The sequence below is a fragment of the Pipistrellus hanaki genome, assembly GCF_964339955.1.
Source record: "Pipistrellus hanaki genome assembly, chromosome: 2".
Classification (NCBI taxonomy): Eukaryota; Metazoa; Chordata; class Mammalia; order Chiroptera; family Vespertilionidae; genus Pipistrellus; species Pipistrellus hanaki.
Window position 1 is genome coordinate 43,297,398 of NC_140504.1, and position 17,418 is coordinate 43,314,815.

The 17,418-nt window shown below is 37.9% G+C and overlaps 1 protein-coding gene and 1 pseudogene across 4 annotated transcripts in view; both read left to right on the top strand.

Annotated features, from left to right (window-relative positions):
• The window catches only part of TPRG1 (tumor protein p63 regulated 1), a 124,742-nt gene that overhangs the window by 76,611 nt on the left and 30,713 nt on the right, over positions 1-17,418 (top strand). The window lies entirely within an intron of this gene.
• On the top strand, positions 3,696-4,357 carry LOC311617359 (ORM1-like protein 2; annotated as a pseudogene). The gene is made up of 3 exons: positions 3,696-3,833; positions 3,987-3,990; positions 4,038-4,357. The product of its transcript is annotated as an ORM1-like protein 2 (transcript).

Here is a 17,418-nt window from a genome sequence, read left to right on the forward strand (position 1 = left end):
TAATACAAGGAGCCCTGGGAGGAGAGATTCCTGCAGAAGGATGGGAGCAGGACAATGAGGGAGGAAGGGAGACCCGTTTGGAAGCTGCAGTAGAACAGGGAAGACAGTGAGAACCTGAACTATTCAGGTGTCTATGAGGATAAAGAGATAGTTACTCCTACAGAAGAGGCAGTAGCAACAGATGTTGACTTGATGCTATAACTGGGGACTGGGGTGAGAATTGCAGAGGAGGAGGAGCATGAGAAAATGAGTTAAAAATGGCTATAATTGGAAGTCTGAGAGGCAAGGAGAATGGTGCTGCTATTAGGAGGAATACAGCAGTGAGGAGAAAAATGTTTCAGGGGAAATGTGTGGAATTCAGTGTTGGGTCACTAGTAGAAAGCCAAATTTCCATAAAACCAAGCCAGGAGCAACATTTCTTGATGTAATAGTTTCTACCTTTTATCTTTCGGAAAATTTCAGGCCATATGACAAGTGCTGAAATATTGCCTCAAACTCATGTTAAATATAATATTGATGTCTAAGGCAAAAAATGACCATGTGCATTAACTACAAGCTATGCAAACCAGTTAACAGTTGCTATATAGATGCTCCTGGAATTATGGTGGGGTTATGTCCTGATAAAACCATCTCAAGTTGAAAAATATCTTCAGTCAAAAGTACATTTAATGCATCTAATCTACTGACCATCAGAGCTTGGCCTAGCTGACCTTAAGTGTTCTCAGAACACACACATTGCCTTCAGATGGGCAATTTTCTTGAGTTTTATCTAAGAGAATAATCACCTTCCTCTTCTTACCAGGGGCAGGAGACATACTCAGATGGACATTTTGTAGATGAAACACAAACACATAAGAATATTAAAAAAAAAAAAAAAAGCAAAAAAAAAAGCACACAACACAAAAATACTGACAGCACAGTACACGGAGGAGTTTGGTTATTTATCCTCATGGTTGCAAGGCTGACTGGGAGCTGCTACTACCTGTGACTCCCTGCTACTATCACACCTCATGTCACTAGCCCAGAAAAAGGTCAAAATTCAAAATCTGAAGTATGGTTTCTACTGAATGAGTATTGCCTTTGCACCATTGTACAATTGAACTATGCTAAGTAGGGAACATTGCACTCTTTCTGGTGTTGGCTTATGGATGTTCTAAATAATAACATGGGGTTATTTATGATGATAGGTTGGCACTTTTCAGCAAGCTGCCTTCTCAGAAAGGGACCAACAGATACAGGGATTTCTCAAAAACACCTAATTTTCATTTCTTCTTTCTTTCAGTTAGTGGATAAAATTAGGACTAGTGGACCACATGTACAGATTTAATGACCCCACATGCTTATGAGATGAATCATGGTGGCCTCTTCTCTGTGCTTCCTCATTACTTCATTTCCAACTCCATTTCTGTCTCCACTATAATTGCAGCACTGGATGAGATGCTGCTTGAGGAGGAATTAACTGTGGTGGTTTGGCAGCAGAAGGATAGAGAGGAAATAACATGGAACAGGAGGTTTATGTGAAACATGTAGCCTTGTGGCTTTCTGCCCAACCAAGGCAGCTTCCACTATAGTCTCCCGCCCGCCTAGGGCTTTCAAGGCATTGAGTGCAAGGTAGAGGTAAGTCTACATGAGGCATTTGCACCAAACATGATTATCTGGATATGCAGAGGCACTTTAAGCATACACACATTCGCAGAGTTATTATTCCTAAGATCTCAGGGGAAATTTAAAACTACACATATGTTTCAGAAAACAGCAAATACAAAGTAAGAAGAGGACTTGATTTGAGTGGTCTGATGGTTTGGTGGAGAAAATATTGCAAATAGTAAGATGAAGGTAAGAATGGGAAAACAACATAGCTCAATTCTATTAGAAGCAAGAGTTTTTTTTAAAAAAACACAATGTCTCTTTTTATTTGTGAATGAAACCTCCCAAAATCAAAATGTGTCACTCATTAGGACTTTGCAGTGGCTAAACCAATGTACAGAACAAAGATGATTAAATAAATGAAAGTATATGGGCTTAATGTACTAAAGGCCAATTAAGGAGATCAATTGTTAGAAAACAATTGAATGTATAGGAAAGTTAAAAAAAAAAACATATCGAGGAGAATGGATAGCATTGATCCATGAACTAGAATATAATTCACAGCTTTACTAGTTCAATCCCACATTCTAAATTGGAATCACTAATATATTAGCTTGGAATTGGGTCACTGGTGTGTGCCCCAACATGCTCAGAAATGGAGAGCTCACTGTAGCCACATAGAGCCTAATTCTTCATAGCCATACAGATGTTTCAGACTCATGAACTTTAAATCATGTGCTTTTTCAGACATGTGTCTCCAGGCTGATTGACCCTCTTCTCAGAGGGCATTCATTTCTATCCAAGATCTCTATCACCATGCTCTTCCTTGTACTCTTGGTTGCTTGATTTAGAGTCAGAGACTCTTCTTTTCATAACATCTTTTCTTTGTAGAGTTGAAATAGTGCTCTGACCCCAAGGCTCAGCAGCAGTGAAGGGCCTGGATAATCTCCTGCCTGGATCATTAGGTCTACTTTTTAGGGTGAACATTTGGGTCATGGTTGCTGTTCCCTTGTATTAGGAGAGAACCACAGGGGTCCAGAAGTTGGTAGGAGTTTGCACTGTCATAGCCATTGGTCTTCTAGCCCAGTATGAGGTGTGGAAGCTGGTGCTGAAAAGCAGATCATTCATCTAGATCCATAATGTCATACTTTAGTAGCATGGTAAATGATGCTATGAACAATGCCTGTTTCTATCCATTTTGTTACATCTATTTGCTTACTAAATAAGGCTGGATGTGGTATCATGGAAAGATACAAGTGTCAAGCATCTATGCTCTGTGTTCTTAAGAAGTATGTATGGAGTATAAAATAATAAAATTTCAGAAGTCACACCTTTCAAAATGTATTTAAGGTTAGGTATGTTTTAGGCAGGAAGTTAGCAAACTTTTTCTCTGAAGGAATAAATAGTAAACATATTAGTCTCTTCGGACCACCCAGTATCTATTACAACTACTCAATTTGGGCTATTATAGAGTGAAAACAACGATAGACAATACATAAATGAATGGATGTGGTTGTGTTCCAATATAGCTTTTTAAAAAACAACATGCAGTGGGCCAGATTTGGCCACAGGCTCTATTTTGCCAATCACTACCCCAGAGGGTGGACAGTTAGCATAGTGGAGAACAGTTTGACCACCTACATTGAGGCCCTGTTCTGACCTGTTCAACATTCTTATGCATGATTCAGTTGATGGCAGAGGACACACCTGGTAAATCTGCAAGTTTCAGGAAATCGATGTTCTGTAATACATTTTGCAATGTGATTATGGTGCAGAAAGCAGCAGCTATAGCCTACTGGCAAAGAGCATTGCCTTCTGGGTTAGATGAACCTTCTTAAAATTCTAGGTTTGCCACTTTCTACTTTGGGGAATTCTTTCTAACTTGCATAAGTTATTCAGTCTCTCTACTTCTCTAAGTTTTATATTTTTCACCTAGAAAATGGGCATAGTTTTTCTTGTGTCAAGAGTTGTTGCAAGGATTAAATTACATGATGTATATAAAGTGTTTAATACAATGTCTGACACATAGTAAGTGCTCAGTGAAAGGAAATATAAAAAACCTGATGGGAAGGATGTGCCCCTAGCCAGCAGTTATTGAAGCTTGAAGAATGAATGCGGGGGTGGCACACAGTGAAGTAAACCTAACCCTGGAATGATGAATAGCCTGGGCCTCTGGCTGGCCATGTCATCTTGGTAGGACTGTTCTCTGTTGTTTTACTTTCATCACCTTCATCAGCATTCCTGTTGTCTGGAAACAAGGATTATTTTAATTTTACAGCACTGAAAAAAAAGTATTATAGTGTGTTATTTAGCAGAATATTTACAAGTTTCTGTTGACCTTGTTGATTAAGCATGACTGCTAAGTATTACATCATAATAAAAAGCATTTATCAAAACAGACTTGCAAGTAATTATTTGAATACAGAAACTTGCATAATTTAATCCATCAGCATTCATTTTGAAAGACATCATCCATAATTTGGCTATGTATGTCTTCCAACATATGATGAAAAGAACACCTTTAGAGACCACTGATCAAGAAAAGGCTCAGCTACTGACATACTGGGAACAGATGAACTACGGGCTCCAGTTTACGTATTTCTGCAAATTCCTCAGCATCTCTTCTATTGCACTCTACCTCCTAGCCAGCTTTTACACCAAGTCTGATGCTACTCATTTTCTCATCAACATAGCCTCATTGTTCAGCATATTGCTGCCCAAGTTGATCCGATTTTAAGGGGTTCGTCTCTTTGGCATCGATACATACTGAGGGATGGGGCTAGGGATGGCATTGGAATAAAATGTCTTTCCCTTTTCCATACTGTCTTCTATATCTTGAAAGCCTGAGAACTATATAATTGCTCCCAAATTTCCAGAAGAAAACTGATTAGAAATATGCCTCCCTGGGCCTAGCCCTGTCAAGAGTAGGTTTCTATGAATCAGAAAACGCAGGTGAGGTAAGGGATAAACCACAGCATGAGGCCATGTTTGGTGATTTTTTTCTATATCTTCCATCCCCATTACCTTCCAGTTCTGTTTTGCTGTGTATTTTCATTATAACAAAGGTAATTTTTTTTTCCAAAAAAAAAAAAAGTAAATGAAAAAGAAAAACCTCACTGAATCAAGAACAAAAACAAAGGAAGCCATCTGGTTTGGGAAATACATAAGCTGATTCATCACACAGAGGCAGACTTCCCAGATTACTACTGCAGGTTGTTAGAGACTCGTTATGAAGTGTAGATTATGACTTTGGATAGAACAGTGCAGAGAGGTGATTCCCTCTCTAATGAGGCACTTATGGAAAGTTACAAAGGAGGGCATCTGAATGAGAAATTAAACAGTATTTAGCCCTTTAGATAGGGAGATGAATTAGAGGATGAGGTTCCCCCCCCCCCCAAAAAAAAGTAGATCACAGATCTCTATTGAGCTGGATCTATAACTATTACCTCTTACTATAGTATTTCTTTGGTTGAATGGGATTCCTATTGTAGAGAAGGGGAGAGAGTAGTGATATTATTATACCTTGTTTCTTGCTACGTAAAGATTTTGCTGTTAATGTAAATCCCACATCAGCACCAGTTATGTACAAGACTGTCTACATGCTAGAACTAGAAGATATTTCATATGATGAACTAGTTCTTACTTAATTATGAGTCCTAGCCTAGGAGTAGAAGGTTTTTAAAATATGAGTGTCATACATGAAGTAATAGATTAGCTAAGAAAAGGTATATAATTGCCCATGGGATAGAGTAAATAGTAAAAGAAAATGTGGTCTAGTTAGCAGAGGTTTTTATATGTTTATTACAAAAGAGAAACTATTTTAAAACTACCTAGTACACATATTTATAAAGTAGAAAAAGAACATTAAAATAAAATGAAAAATGAGGAAATAGAAAGGAGTAAAAATAACAAAGGTAAAGGTTAGTGCAATAAACAAATAATCTAAAACCTGATTCATTTTAAGATAAAACTAGGAAGATAAAGCTATTTTTACTACAAATAGCAGAATATTAGCAGTCATTAATATCACTAATATTACACAGAAGTAGGTAAAATTAGGAATGAGGAAAAGGTAAAACCACTGTTCTAGAATAATTTAAAATAATAACAAAATAATACCACATATAATTTTGTGTGAAAATATTTGACATCTGAGAGGAAACAGACAATTTCTTAGTAAAATACAAAATTTAAACACTGATACAGAAAGAAGAAAACTTGATAAGACATATTTTCATAGAAAATATTAGAAACATGAGTAAAGATGTACAAAAAGTGCATTCAAATCCATATCATTACTTTCTTATTTGTAAGCAACTAGGATTCTTTAATGTCCTTTAAACTATTAGAAAAACAAGCATAAGCGTCATGAGTGAGAAGAGACTCAGACATTTCCTTTAATACCTACATGTATTAATAGTAAGAACTGAAGAACTTGTAGCTCCTCTTGTTTTTCTCACACACTTCTTTCATTTTGCCACTCCTCTGAGCTGTGGTATAGAGACAAGCCCCTAAATCTTTCCCACCTGCAGCTCTATAAGGCTAAAGCTGTTCAGATGGAGACATGGAGAAGCCTTGGCTCTTCCATTAAATGACGCTGATTGTCCTAATAGGAAGAACACAGGACCTGCAAACAGCCTGGTTTAAAGCACTTCCATTGGTGTTTCCATTACATTACAAATCAAAATGAAATTGGAATTTTTTTTTTCATCTTCTGTAATTTTTAATACAAATTAAATTATGCTTGGGTTTCACATGGACTGAGGGCTAGCTGAATAAATACATTTTTTTCTCAGTGACTTTAGCTTTCTGGGTTGACTCTTGTTTCTGTTCAGGGAAATCCTACTGTCTTTGTATTTTTTCCTCTTACCCCAGGATACAAACCAGTACCCAGGAGAGATTTTAAAAATCACACACAGATTATAAATGGTTGCAAAGAGGCTGAAAGAGTTCCCTAACTCAAGCAATTTCAGTAGGTATCATAATCCTTTCCAAAATAAATGAAGCACAAACAGTGGAATTTTCGGCATCAGCCAGTGGGTGAAGTTGGTGTTATTTTGGGCAGTGGGTGATCCAGGCGCTTCTGAAATCACATCTTGTAGGAGGTTGTATGTTTTTTCAGCATGCCAGGCCAGCTCTGCTTGCCATTTCTACACACTCTCCTAACACTTTTATCTGCCTGGACATGCAGCTCAAAAGACAGAGAGAGTGGAGGAGAGGGCATTCAACATGTGGTTTTGTGCCTCGTTTTATTTTTGTCTTACTTTTCCTATATCTCTCCTCTCATTAGTTCTCTCTCTCCCTCCCTTTCTTATCTATCCCATATGCCTGTCTGTCTGTCTCTGTCTTCCTCTTTTCCCTCTTTCTCTTTGCCTTTCTTTTGCAGGTGTTTTAATGAAATCATATGTTCTGGATTTTCTACAAAACTGGGGGGCACTTCAAAGAATACATCTCCCATCTCCTTGTTTTGATTACTTCGAGTAGACATACACAGCTGCCTACCCCTCTCCCCCCCCCCCCCCCCGGTGTTTTTTTTTTTTTTTTTTTTAGTAAAACCACAATCTACTCGGCAAATCACTGCTTTTCATTTTGCTGGCTGGAGGGAGAAAGGATGAGATAGGTGGGATGAGAATGTGGAGGAGGGGATGGGGAGATAATGACAGATTTGATGATAATTAATATTTTCTGTCTTTGAATAGTGAAAGTCTCATCCAAGTCCCCCAGCCAAGCTCAAGTTAAACTCTTGGTGTGTGGGTTTAAGTGCTCTGCAACCTGGCATGCTGGGGCTGGTTTAGAGGGAGTGATCCTATATATGTGGAATTCTGTGGTTCTCTTTTATTATTATTACTGAGTAAGCCATGCATATCTAAAAAGGAAACTTTAAGTCAACCCACTCTCAAGGTGAATTAATGTATTCGGTCTGAGTTACCTCGCCCATAATTTAAATTATCAGAAGGTTTATGTATTAATAATTAAAGGTTTTGGAGTTCCTCAACCATTCATTTTCATTTCTATATCAAACTTCACCTATTTGTTCCTCATGTTTGTGCTTATCTTTTAATGTAATGGGACAACTTAGATCTAATGGACTGGTAATAATCTTTCAGATCCATCAAATAGGTATTCAGTTTCCTTTAGAGTTTAGGACTGGGAATGTCTCCAAGGTAATTTCCTTGTTTTATTCTGTTGTTTTTCTTCAAAATAGCCAATTAAAATTTACTTTATAGCAATAATGGAAATGAATAAATGAAATAAGGTTTTTTAATAATATGATTTTTTTGGAAATTTTGATGCTATAAAATTAGAGTATTTTTTTTTAACGGATGTGTTTTAATAGAGTAACTGAATACAGTTAGAGGTGACTGACCATGAAACTGGTATCTTCAACCATTTTCTTAACAATAACATAGGATAGAGTCATGGAAGCCTAAAGAAAAGGTATTTCCATGACAGGGAATGGTCAGTGGCCACCAGTCAATTACTCATTTCACAAATGTTTGTTAAACTGAGTGAGACATGGGAACTTCACACCCATTGTTTCATTTAATCCTCATGCAAATCCTGGGAAGTAAAAATTATTTTTTCTTTTAAAGAAACAAAAAGTAAGGCATAAGGAGATGAAATTATTTGTCCAGATCACATTGTTAGTAAAGTTAGTAAGTTGCAGAGCCAAGATCCAAAGCTAAACCTTGAGTTACATAAAGCAAAGATATGAACCAAGGGATTAACACTTTAAATTTACTTTGTCATTTTCATGTTTGCAACAAATAGGAGATTGGACACTTTCCTTCTTCTATAATCAGAATTGTATTAAAAGCAAAGGCATGCCAATGATATTTTAAAAAAATGGATGCACAGACATTATAAGGACAGGCATAGTCCCACTCATGTTCCCTAACTCTTGGTCAATGTTTCTCCATTAACTTCTAAAGGACAGCTTCCAGCCTGTTACCCAACCCCAAATTTTCTTTCTCTTTTAAATTCCTCATTTTTTCTTAAGATGATCTTGGTTATTTTTTTTTTTTTTACAATACTGCTTGCCACATTGTTGGAAGAAGAGAGATGCTGCAAGCAGCTTGGAAAATTTTGTGCACTTTGTCTTATGAATCTTTCTTTTCAATATCTGCCAGACCTGTGAAAGTTAGATCTGCAGTGCTGAGTGCTCCAGGGTTCCACTTAATGATAGCCTTTCTGTGTCAGAGAGGGAAGGATCCTTTGACAACATCAGGCCCAAAGTGGAATATCACACACATCAGAAGGACATTCAGTGCTCCAAGTACATGAAGTACTATTTAATTGCATAGAGTCAAATAGGTGTATTACTCATGCACTTCCAGAATGCTTTAGAGCACATATGTCAAACACAAGGCCCGCGGGCCAAATCCAGCCCGCCAGGCCTTGCCATGTGGCCCGCACCGCGCTGTCATCACTGCACTCCGCTGTCAGTTTATGACATTGTCAGTTTATGACTGTTCAGTAAACCATTCGGCCCGCGATTTAGGCTGGATTTTAGATTTTGGCCCCTTCTCTGATTGAGTTCGACACCTCTACTTTAGAGTAATGTGCATTGCAAACGTCTAAAAGAAAGTATTTCTCAAAGAGCTACATTACTGTATGCATATACAAATGTGATTACGAATCTTAATTTGGTCTGAAAATATTATTTCTTATAAAGGAAAACTCAACTCTAACTCATTGTTTTTCATTTCCTGATGAATTTAACTTTTAAAATTTTTAATATTTTTATTGTTGACAGTATAACAGATATACATTACCCTCCTTACCCCCCTCTGTCCAGCCCTTATATCCCCCAGGCCTAGGCCACAGACACACTATTATCTGTGTCCATGGGCTATACATGTAAGTTTATAAATTCTTTGGATTATCTCTTCTCATTCCCTACCCCTGAGATATGTTAGCCTGTTCCATGCCTCCATGCCTAGAGATTTATTTTTTTTATAAATTAATTTTATTCATTAGATACCACAAATAAGTGATATTATGAGATATTTGTCTTTCTATGATTGGCTTATTTCACTTAGCATAATAATCTTTAGTTATATCCATGTTGTCTCAAAGGGCAAGAGATCCTTCTTTCCTACAACTGCATAGTATTCCATTTTGTAAATTTACCACTTTTTTATCCACTCATCAACTGATGGGCACTTGGGCTATTTCCAAATTTTAGCTATTGTAAATAATGCTGCTATGAATATAGGCCTATATTATTAATTGCCATCTTCTTTGACTCTAATAGCATTTGTTGTCTAACTTTGTGTCCTAATACCATTGTAAATACTTTGCTCCCAACACAAGTTAATCAGGGCACAATGAATCTATGGTGAATAGATATGTCACTGAATACTAGATCTCAGAACTCTGTGTTAGAGGATAGGGTTTTTCTAACTTATCGAAAAAAATCAATTTTTTGCATATTTTTCTAGATTTTATTTTTTGGTTTTTTTTCTGCTTTATTTTTAAATTTATTTTTATTAAGGTATTATATGTGTACATATCTTACCATTGCCCACCCCCACTCCCATAAATGCCCTCCCTCCCCAAGTTTTTCGTCCATTGGTTATGCTTATATGCATGCATACAAGTCCTTTGGTTGACCTCTTATCTCCCCAAATCTCTCTACCCTCCCTGCTGTAATTTGACAGTCTGTTTGTTGCTTTACTGTCTCTGTATCTATCTTTTTATTCATCAGTTTATAATGTTCTTTATTAAATAAAATTACTATTATTTTTCTATAAATGTCCAACCACTTAAGATTCTCTGAAAAGAACAAGGCAATATGTTGCTGAAAGTTGTTAAAATGCTTGTTTTAGTAGTAATCTGCAAATACTGTTGTGATAATAGACCACCATGAACAGGAATGAGAGGGAAAGTGGAAGCCAGTAGATGGGATGAGAACGGAAACAAGAAATACCTTAGAGTCCTGCCAGTTCAAAGGGCAATGATATTTTTCTGGAGAAGTGTTTCTAATATCTGAGTACTTTGCTTTGATTGCTGTTGATTTCAGAGAGGAAGTAGTCAGAGCTGCTGCTGGTACTTGCTTGACTGTTCTAAGTGCTGAAAACTTCACAATATCATTACAGATGTTATTTTGATTAAAGATGCTCAGTTGATGTTGCCCAGAAAAACCATTGGGCTTTTGTAATGACTGCTCAAATATCAGCATTTTCAATGAGGATTCAATTTTTGAAGCATAATTATAACTCAAATGTGTAGCTTTGATATCTCCCCCCCCCCCCAATTTATGGTATAATTTTTAAAGGGGAAAGTTTTTCAGGTGGGAGTGTGGGAGAAATTTTAGAGAAATGAAGTTCACAATGATGAAATATGACTTTATCACCCAAGTATGGAATCATGTAAATTAGCATTTTTATTTTTTAATGAAAAGTTTATATCAGAAACAGTGTCAAAGGGTGGGAAGAGAGATATCTCTGGGTGTGTGTGCATATGTGTGTACTCACTAAAAGTTCAGCTAAATAAAATTAAATTTCAAAAATTTATATTTGGACCAATAATGTATCCACTTCCCTTTTAAAATGAGTAATATATTATATGTAAGGAGTAGACCCTGCTATTTGTGATAAACTGAGATAGAAAAACCTATATATTCTGGTTAATTCTTTTTTAAATCTGTAGTGACATTGAAGCTGGAAGTCAGAGCAAAACTTCAAAGGTCAACATGTAGTGAAAAAAAAAAGTCTAGTATACCATTCAGGACTAACATAAAACAGTTATTTATATTAACCATATCATTTTGGGATGATTTGCTCATTTTTTAGAAGGGGCAAACCCACTCAATGTCATGATCATAAATCCCAAGTAACAGACACATCAGTATAAAGGAACTTGGGACTCTGTACTCTACCTCTTTTTTCCTCTACCAATCTTGAACTTTTCTTCCTTGTCCCCTTCTGTTTTTCTTGTCTCTTCCCACCTCAGTCAAGGTGAGGATCCTTGTTGGCCTAACTTGGGCAGAGGAAAACATTTCAAGCCAACCTTCACTTTCATAAATCCTGAGTAGAGACTACATTAACATACAGAAGCAAATTCACCTTCCCAAGGGCAGTGTGCTGTGGAAAGGAAAGAATTACTCAGCTGTTACTGCGTCTATCCTCTAGCTTCTGATTTGTGTGCCTAATACCTTAAGTTGGGAAAATAAGCAGCTTAAGATGATTTTGCACTAGAATCCAACTTGTTAAGAGGTGGCTAAGTTTATGAGTGTTTAGGCCTGTGGGTAAGCATTTATTTTCCAAATCCAAGCATTTATGGAAAATTCTATCCTATGTCACTCAGCAATGTGCAGGGAAAGTCTAAAACTGAAAATCTAGGCTGAAGATACCTGATTAGACCCCTAGCAAGTCTGAGGGCTCATGACGGGAAACACTCCACACCTGCATTTCTTCCCTTTGGCTGTCTCCACCTGAATTCCCCACAGGCATCTCAAACTCAACCTGTCATCTTCCTCCTATCTCATGTTCCCCCCAAAACCTGCTTCTCTTCTGCAGGCCTTTATTTATGAGGATGGCCTTTTTGTCCTCATAATTATTCAGGCTTGAAAATTCTGTCATTTTTGTCTCCTTCTTCTTATTCAAACCACCCTACCCCTACCCCCCTACCCCCGAATCTAATCAGGTTGTTAAATTCTGTCAAGGTGTTTTGTTTTGTTTTGTTTTGTTTTGTTTTGTTTTGTTTTTTTTAATATGTTCTTATTGATTTCAGAGAGAGGAAGGGAAAGTGAGCAATAGAAACATCAATGATGAGAGAGAGAATCATCCATCGGCTTCCCCCTGCATACCTCCATTCTGGGGATGGAGCTCACAACCCTTTAATGTGCCCTGACTTGACCAGGAATGGAACCCGTCACCTCCTGGTTCATGGGTTGATGATGCTCAACCACTGAGCATACTGGCCAGGCCTGTAAAGTCTATTTTTGTCACATTTCTCACTGATCCTTTCCATTTCTACTGTTGTGTTTACTTTTTTTTTTCCCTCTCACTTTAATGATTATGATGATTTCCTGAAATTTGCTTAAATGTAGTGATTAAGAGTGTGGACTAACCAGACCATCTATGTTGGTTTAAGGTCATGTTCAGCCACTTAGTGACTATAATCTTTGGAATGTCTCTTATATTCTCTTTCCTTTGTTTGTTTTTTTAATCTATAAAATGAAGTTGATGATTATCTGTACAGCAGAACCTCAAATACTGCCATTTTGTTTAATGCCATTTCATTATAACATTGTTGAGGTGCCTTAGGAACTTAACTCTTGTTTATATCAACTTGCCTATGGTAAAATTGGGTTCATTACACCTTGTCTTACTTAAAGTTGCAGAACCTATTGACAATGTTAAGTGAATACTTACTGTACTTTCATAGTATTGTGAGGATTGAGACTATTTAGTGTCTAATAAAACCCTAAATAAATATTAAGTACTATGAGATTATTAGATCCTACTGCCTTCAGTGTTCACCAGTCCTCAAATTTATTCAATGTAACACTGTAAGATTATCTTAAAATACCTGATCAATTCATCTCTCTGTTCAAAATTTCATTAGTGAGGCCCCATTATTACTTTGTCTTCACAAATCGGATTATAGAAGAGGTTTGAGAAGAAGCCACTTTGTAGAACCTTTGCAGATATCTTTTGAGTTCCAGAGGATGAATCTAAGTCAGATAAACTCCCTCTTAAAATAGAGAGCACATGTGCTGATCTTGGACTATCTGAGGAGTTAAAAGGATTAATCTGGGGAATTTTTCTCCAATTGTGTGACTGGACACCAAGACAGTTGCATTTTAGTTGGAAAACCCCTAAGTAGTCCCAGTTTTAGACCAAGTTCTAAAATTTTTGTGAACTTAGGCAAATTGATATTTTAGGTCATAGTTCTTTCATCCAACAAAATAGAAAACATAATGGGAATATACTAGTATGAGTCAAATGAGATGATTGGTTTATATGTAAAAACACTTTGTAAATTTTCATGGAGTTTCCTCACCTGTGAAATTGAGATAATATATCCCTGCATAAGGGACTACTACATGAGGATTATATAAAAATATATGCAAATTTACAAAGTGTTTGAAAATATGATGCCAAAGGAAATAAGTATTTTGCATCATCATCACCATTATTAATATTCATATTATATACTTATAAAATGTATGACTTTATTATGGTAGCATTTTCATTATGATTTTGCTACTAACTTATTGTTAGGGTTGCAAAGGGAGAGAAGGATTTACTGATCCCTATTCATGATTCCTTTAACCCCTTGGCAAAATCTTCATCTCAGAAATTGAGTCTTTAATTACAAGAAATTTTGAAAATTATATTTTGTTGGCATAGTGTTTTGTTTATTTTAAAGGGGGTTCATAAATATATATACCATTAGTCCTGGATAAAGCCTTGATAATTAAGCAGAATCAGAATGATAAACATGAATTGGGAAGTAGACACATTGAAGCCATGGTTTTAGGCTGTGGTCACAAAATAAGCTTACAATGGATATGGTGGATCCATCTGGCTGCTTCTGCAGAGACCTCCCAGACCTCTGATTATGCCTCTGCTATTCCATGGCTGACATTCCAGGAAGGCAGATAAAAAGAACATAGATGGCTTCTAATTCTCCAGACACTAAACAGTATCCAAACACATAGTAGACCTTGATGACTACTTTTCAAATTAATGTTTTAAAATATCTTTCCTGCTGTTTTTCTTCATAATTCTGAATATAATGAGATGTAATTTGTCCAAAAGTTTTCTGCAGCATCAGTGTAGGAGCTTCAAAAAGGGAATTAAACTTCTGTAATTGCAGGATTTACAACAGAATTTAAGAATGATTATCTCTGGGTGGTGGTATTAGATGCAATTTGCCTTATTTGGGGCTTTTTCTGCTTCTCTATACTTGCCACCAGTTTTCCTCCCATTACATTTTATGTAAAAACTAGAGACCCGATGCACAAAAAATCATCCAAGAATAGGCCTTCCTTCCCCGGCTGCCAGCACAGGCTTCCCTCTGGTATCCAGGACCTAGGCTTCCCTCCTTTAGACACCCAAAGGCACTTGGGACCCAGGCTGGCTTCCCTTAGGCCGCAGCTTTGTCAGGATGTACGTCCGAAATGATGTCCAGAAGACATCTGGCCTAATTAACATATTACCCTTTTATTATTATAAATAAGGATTATATTAGACTGACAATGGTGCCACATTTTGGAGCTAATATATTACTCCTCCACTTGCTTCTTGAAAATGTCCTTCACTTACCTGATTCTCTATAAAATAGGGATAAATAATAACAATCCTATATAATAAAAGAGTAATGTGCAAATTAACCATCACTCCATCACACCCACCAGCCACACCTATCAACCATGCCCACCGGCCAATCAGGAGTGATTATGCAAATTAACCCAACCAAGATGGCTATGGCCATGGAAAGAGCAGGAGGGAGGCTTGGGTTTCTTTGGCAATGGAGGAAGCCAAGCTTTCTGCACACCCTGACTGGCCCAGCCCTCTGCTTAAGGCTACAAGTTTCAATTAAAGAAGATAAATCCCCCCAAAAAGTATCAGCAGCCAGCCAAGGAGTTGGAGAGAGCAGGCTAGGGTTTTCCCCAGCAACGGAAGAAGCCAAGCTTTCTACCTGCCCTGGCCGGTCTAGGCCTCTGCTTAAGGCTACACAGTTTAAATTGTAGAAGATAAATATAACCCAGATATCAGGGCCTCTGCTTGGATTGCCGGGGTAATAGCCAGCCTGCGAACTACCCCAGGCCCCTCACCCAGGCTGCCCCACACCTCAAGGGAACACCCACCCTGATCCGGGACACCCTTCACAGCAAACCAGCTGGCCTCAACCCATGCACCAGGCCTCTATGCTATCTAATAAGAGAATAATATGCAGATTGACCATCACTCCAACACACAAGATCGCTGCCCCCATGTGGTCAAAGATGCCGCTCCATGTGTACATAAGATGACCATCACAAGATGGCCAGCAGGGGAGGGCAGTTGGGGGGCAATCAAGCCTACAGGGGAGGGCTGGACCTTCTTGGATGCCCAGTCTTAGACAGAGAAGCCTTGAGCATAGGTGTATAAGAATGAGTCTGTATTGTAAAGCCAGTAGCCATATAGCCATCAGACAAAACAGTTCTTTACAGCAAAGTTCTATACAGGCAGTCACACACCGACTGGTGAACAAATACATCTTTCCCACAAAAGCAGCATTAGTCTCTGTACCCATAGCTATTATCTGTGCAGCCACATGCTGCCCCTAGACTCACCAACTCATATAGTAGTGGCACCTGAACTCTCTGCCTCAGCAGCTTCCCCAATTTCTCCAGCCTTTCCTGTACACATACTAGCTACATCCCCTGAGCCTGTCTTTTCTCTCCAGCCTCTCTCCTGTCTCCAGTATACTGGCTGGTTAACAATATGTATTATAACTTTTAGACAAAAGAGGACTCTAGCCAACAGTGACATCATATTTGGGTTATAGAAGGGTACAGTGTAAGGTGAGATTGCTGTGGCCTTGCAGCTGTGTATAGCGCTTGGACACCCTGATTAAAATTTCCATGTTCAGAGTGGCCTTGGCTATCTGGTGTACTATTAATAAGGCCTCCACACTCTAGCTTTGGCTATCTGGCAACTCTGGCATGGTTCCCACACACCTCTATCTGTTTTGTTATTCCCCAGGTTATAAATGAGGGGATGTGGGCCTCCTCTGGCAGTGTCCTTTGCTTGACTCTAAGTGTCTACAGAGATGGAGGCCTTGTGTGTTTGGATGGTAGGCCCTCCCCTTCCACCTCCACCTTCACATACTTCTAAGGACACTGGAAACAATGAGGGTGTGGGAGTCAGCCACTTTCTTCTTTCCTCCTGCTCTGGGGTGTGGACAATTAAAGATTTCATTCACTCCTGGAGAGGGTTTGCTAGAGGGGAAGTGGGGGGAAATTGGCAAGAAGAAGAACAAAGAAACATCCAGGGTGGTTTGCTATGCCTCAGACTCCTCAAACTCAGCAAGTCCAAGGATAAGCTCATATCCTTCCCAGACCTGCATCGACTGCTCTGGTTAAGGGGACTGTGGTCTTCTCACTCACTGAGGATACAAACCTCAGGACCATAGAATAGTTGAGAGAAGGATTTCCTAAATAAGAATTTACTAAACAGTTTTTCAAGGATATTTACAACTTGAGGTCAAGGTACTATTTATTGTCTTTGACTTTGAATTCTACCTCATTCTCCATCTAGAAGCTCTTCACTAGTCTCCCTTATTTTATAATTTCCAAAATCTACCCTCCCCTTCAAGTTCTGACCACTAAGCTTCTTATTTAAAGCTGCAGTCAAGTCCATATTTAACTTCTTATTAAAAGTTTTCCTCAGCCCCCAAGTGTTTATAGAATAATCCCTTATAGGATAAGAATAAACTCTTTAGCCTAGTTTTCAATATCTTCTATTACTTGACCCCAATCTATTTATTGAGGAAGTCAACCTTTTTGCTGACTTCTTCCTTGTGTAGTAGGCTTAAGTCACACAGAAAAATTCAGCAGTTTCTGTACAATTTTTTATAATTTTTAATGGAACTACTATATGAATTTATAAGAATAAAAATGTGGCTGGATATCTAATACATGTCTCTTTATTAGTTCAATCTTTCTACCAGATGATTCTGTGCCTGGGGGACTGACTGCTGGTTTTAAAGACTGGAGTTTAACTTTCTAGACAATGAGCAAAGTAAAGCAGACTTGAAATCCAGTATTTAGATTGTGCAACCTCTGCAGTGATATGTAAGATGTTATAGAAAAAGAAGAACCAAGTTCTC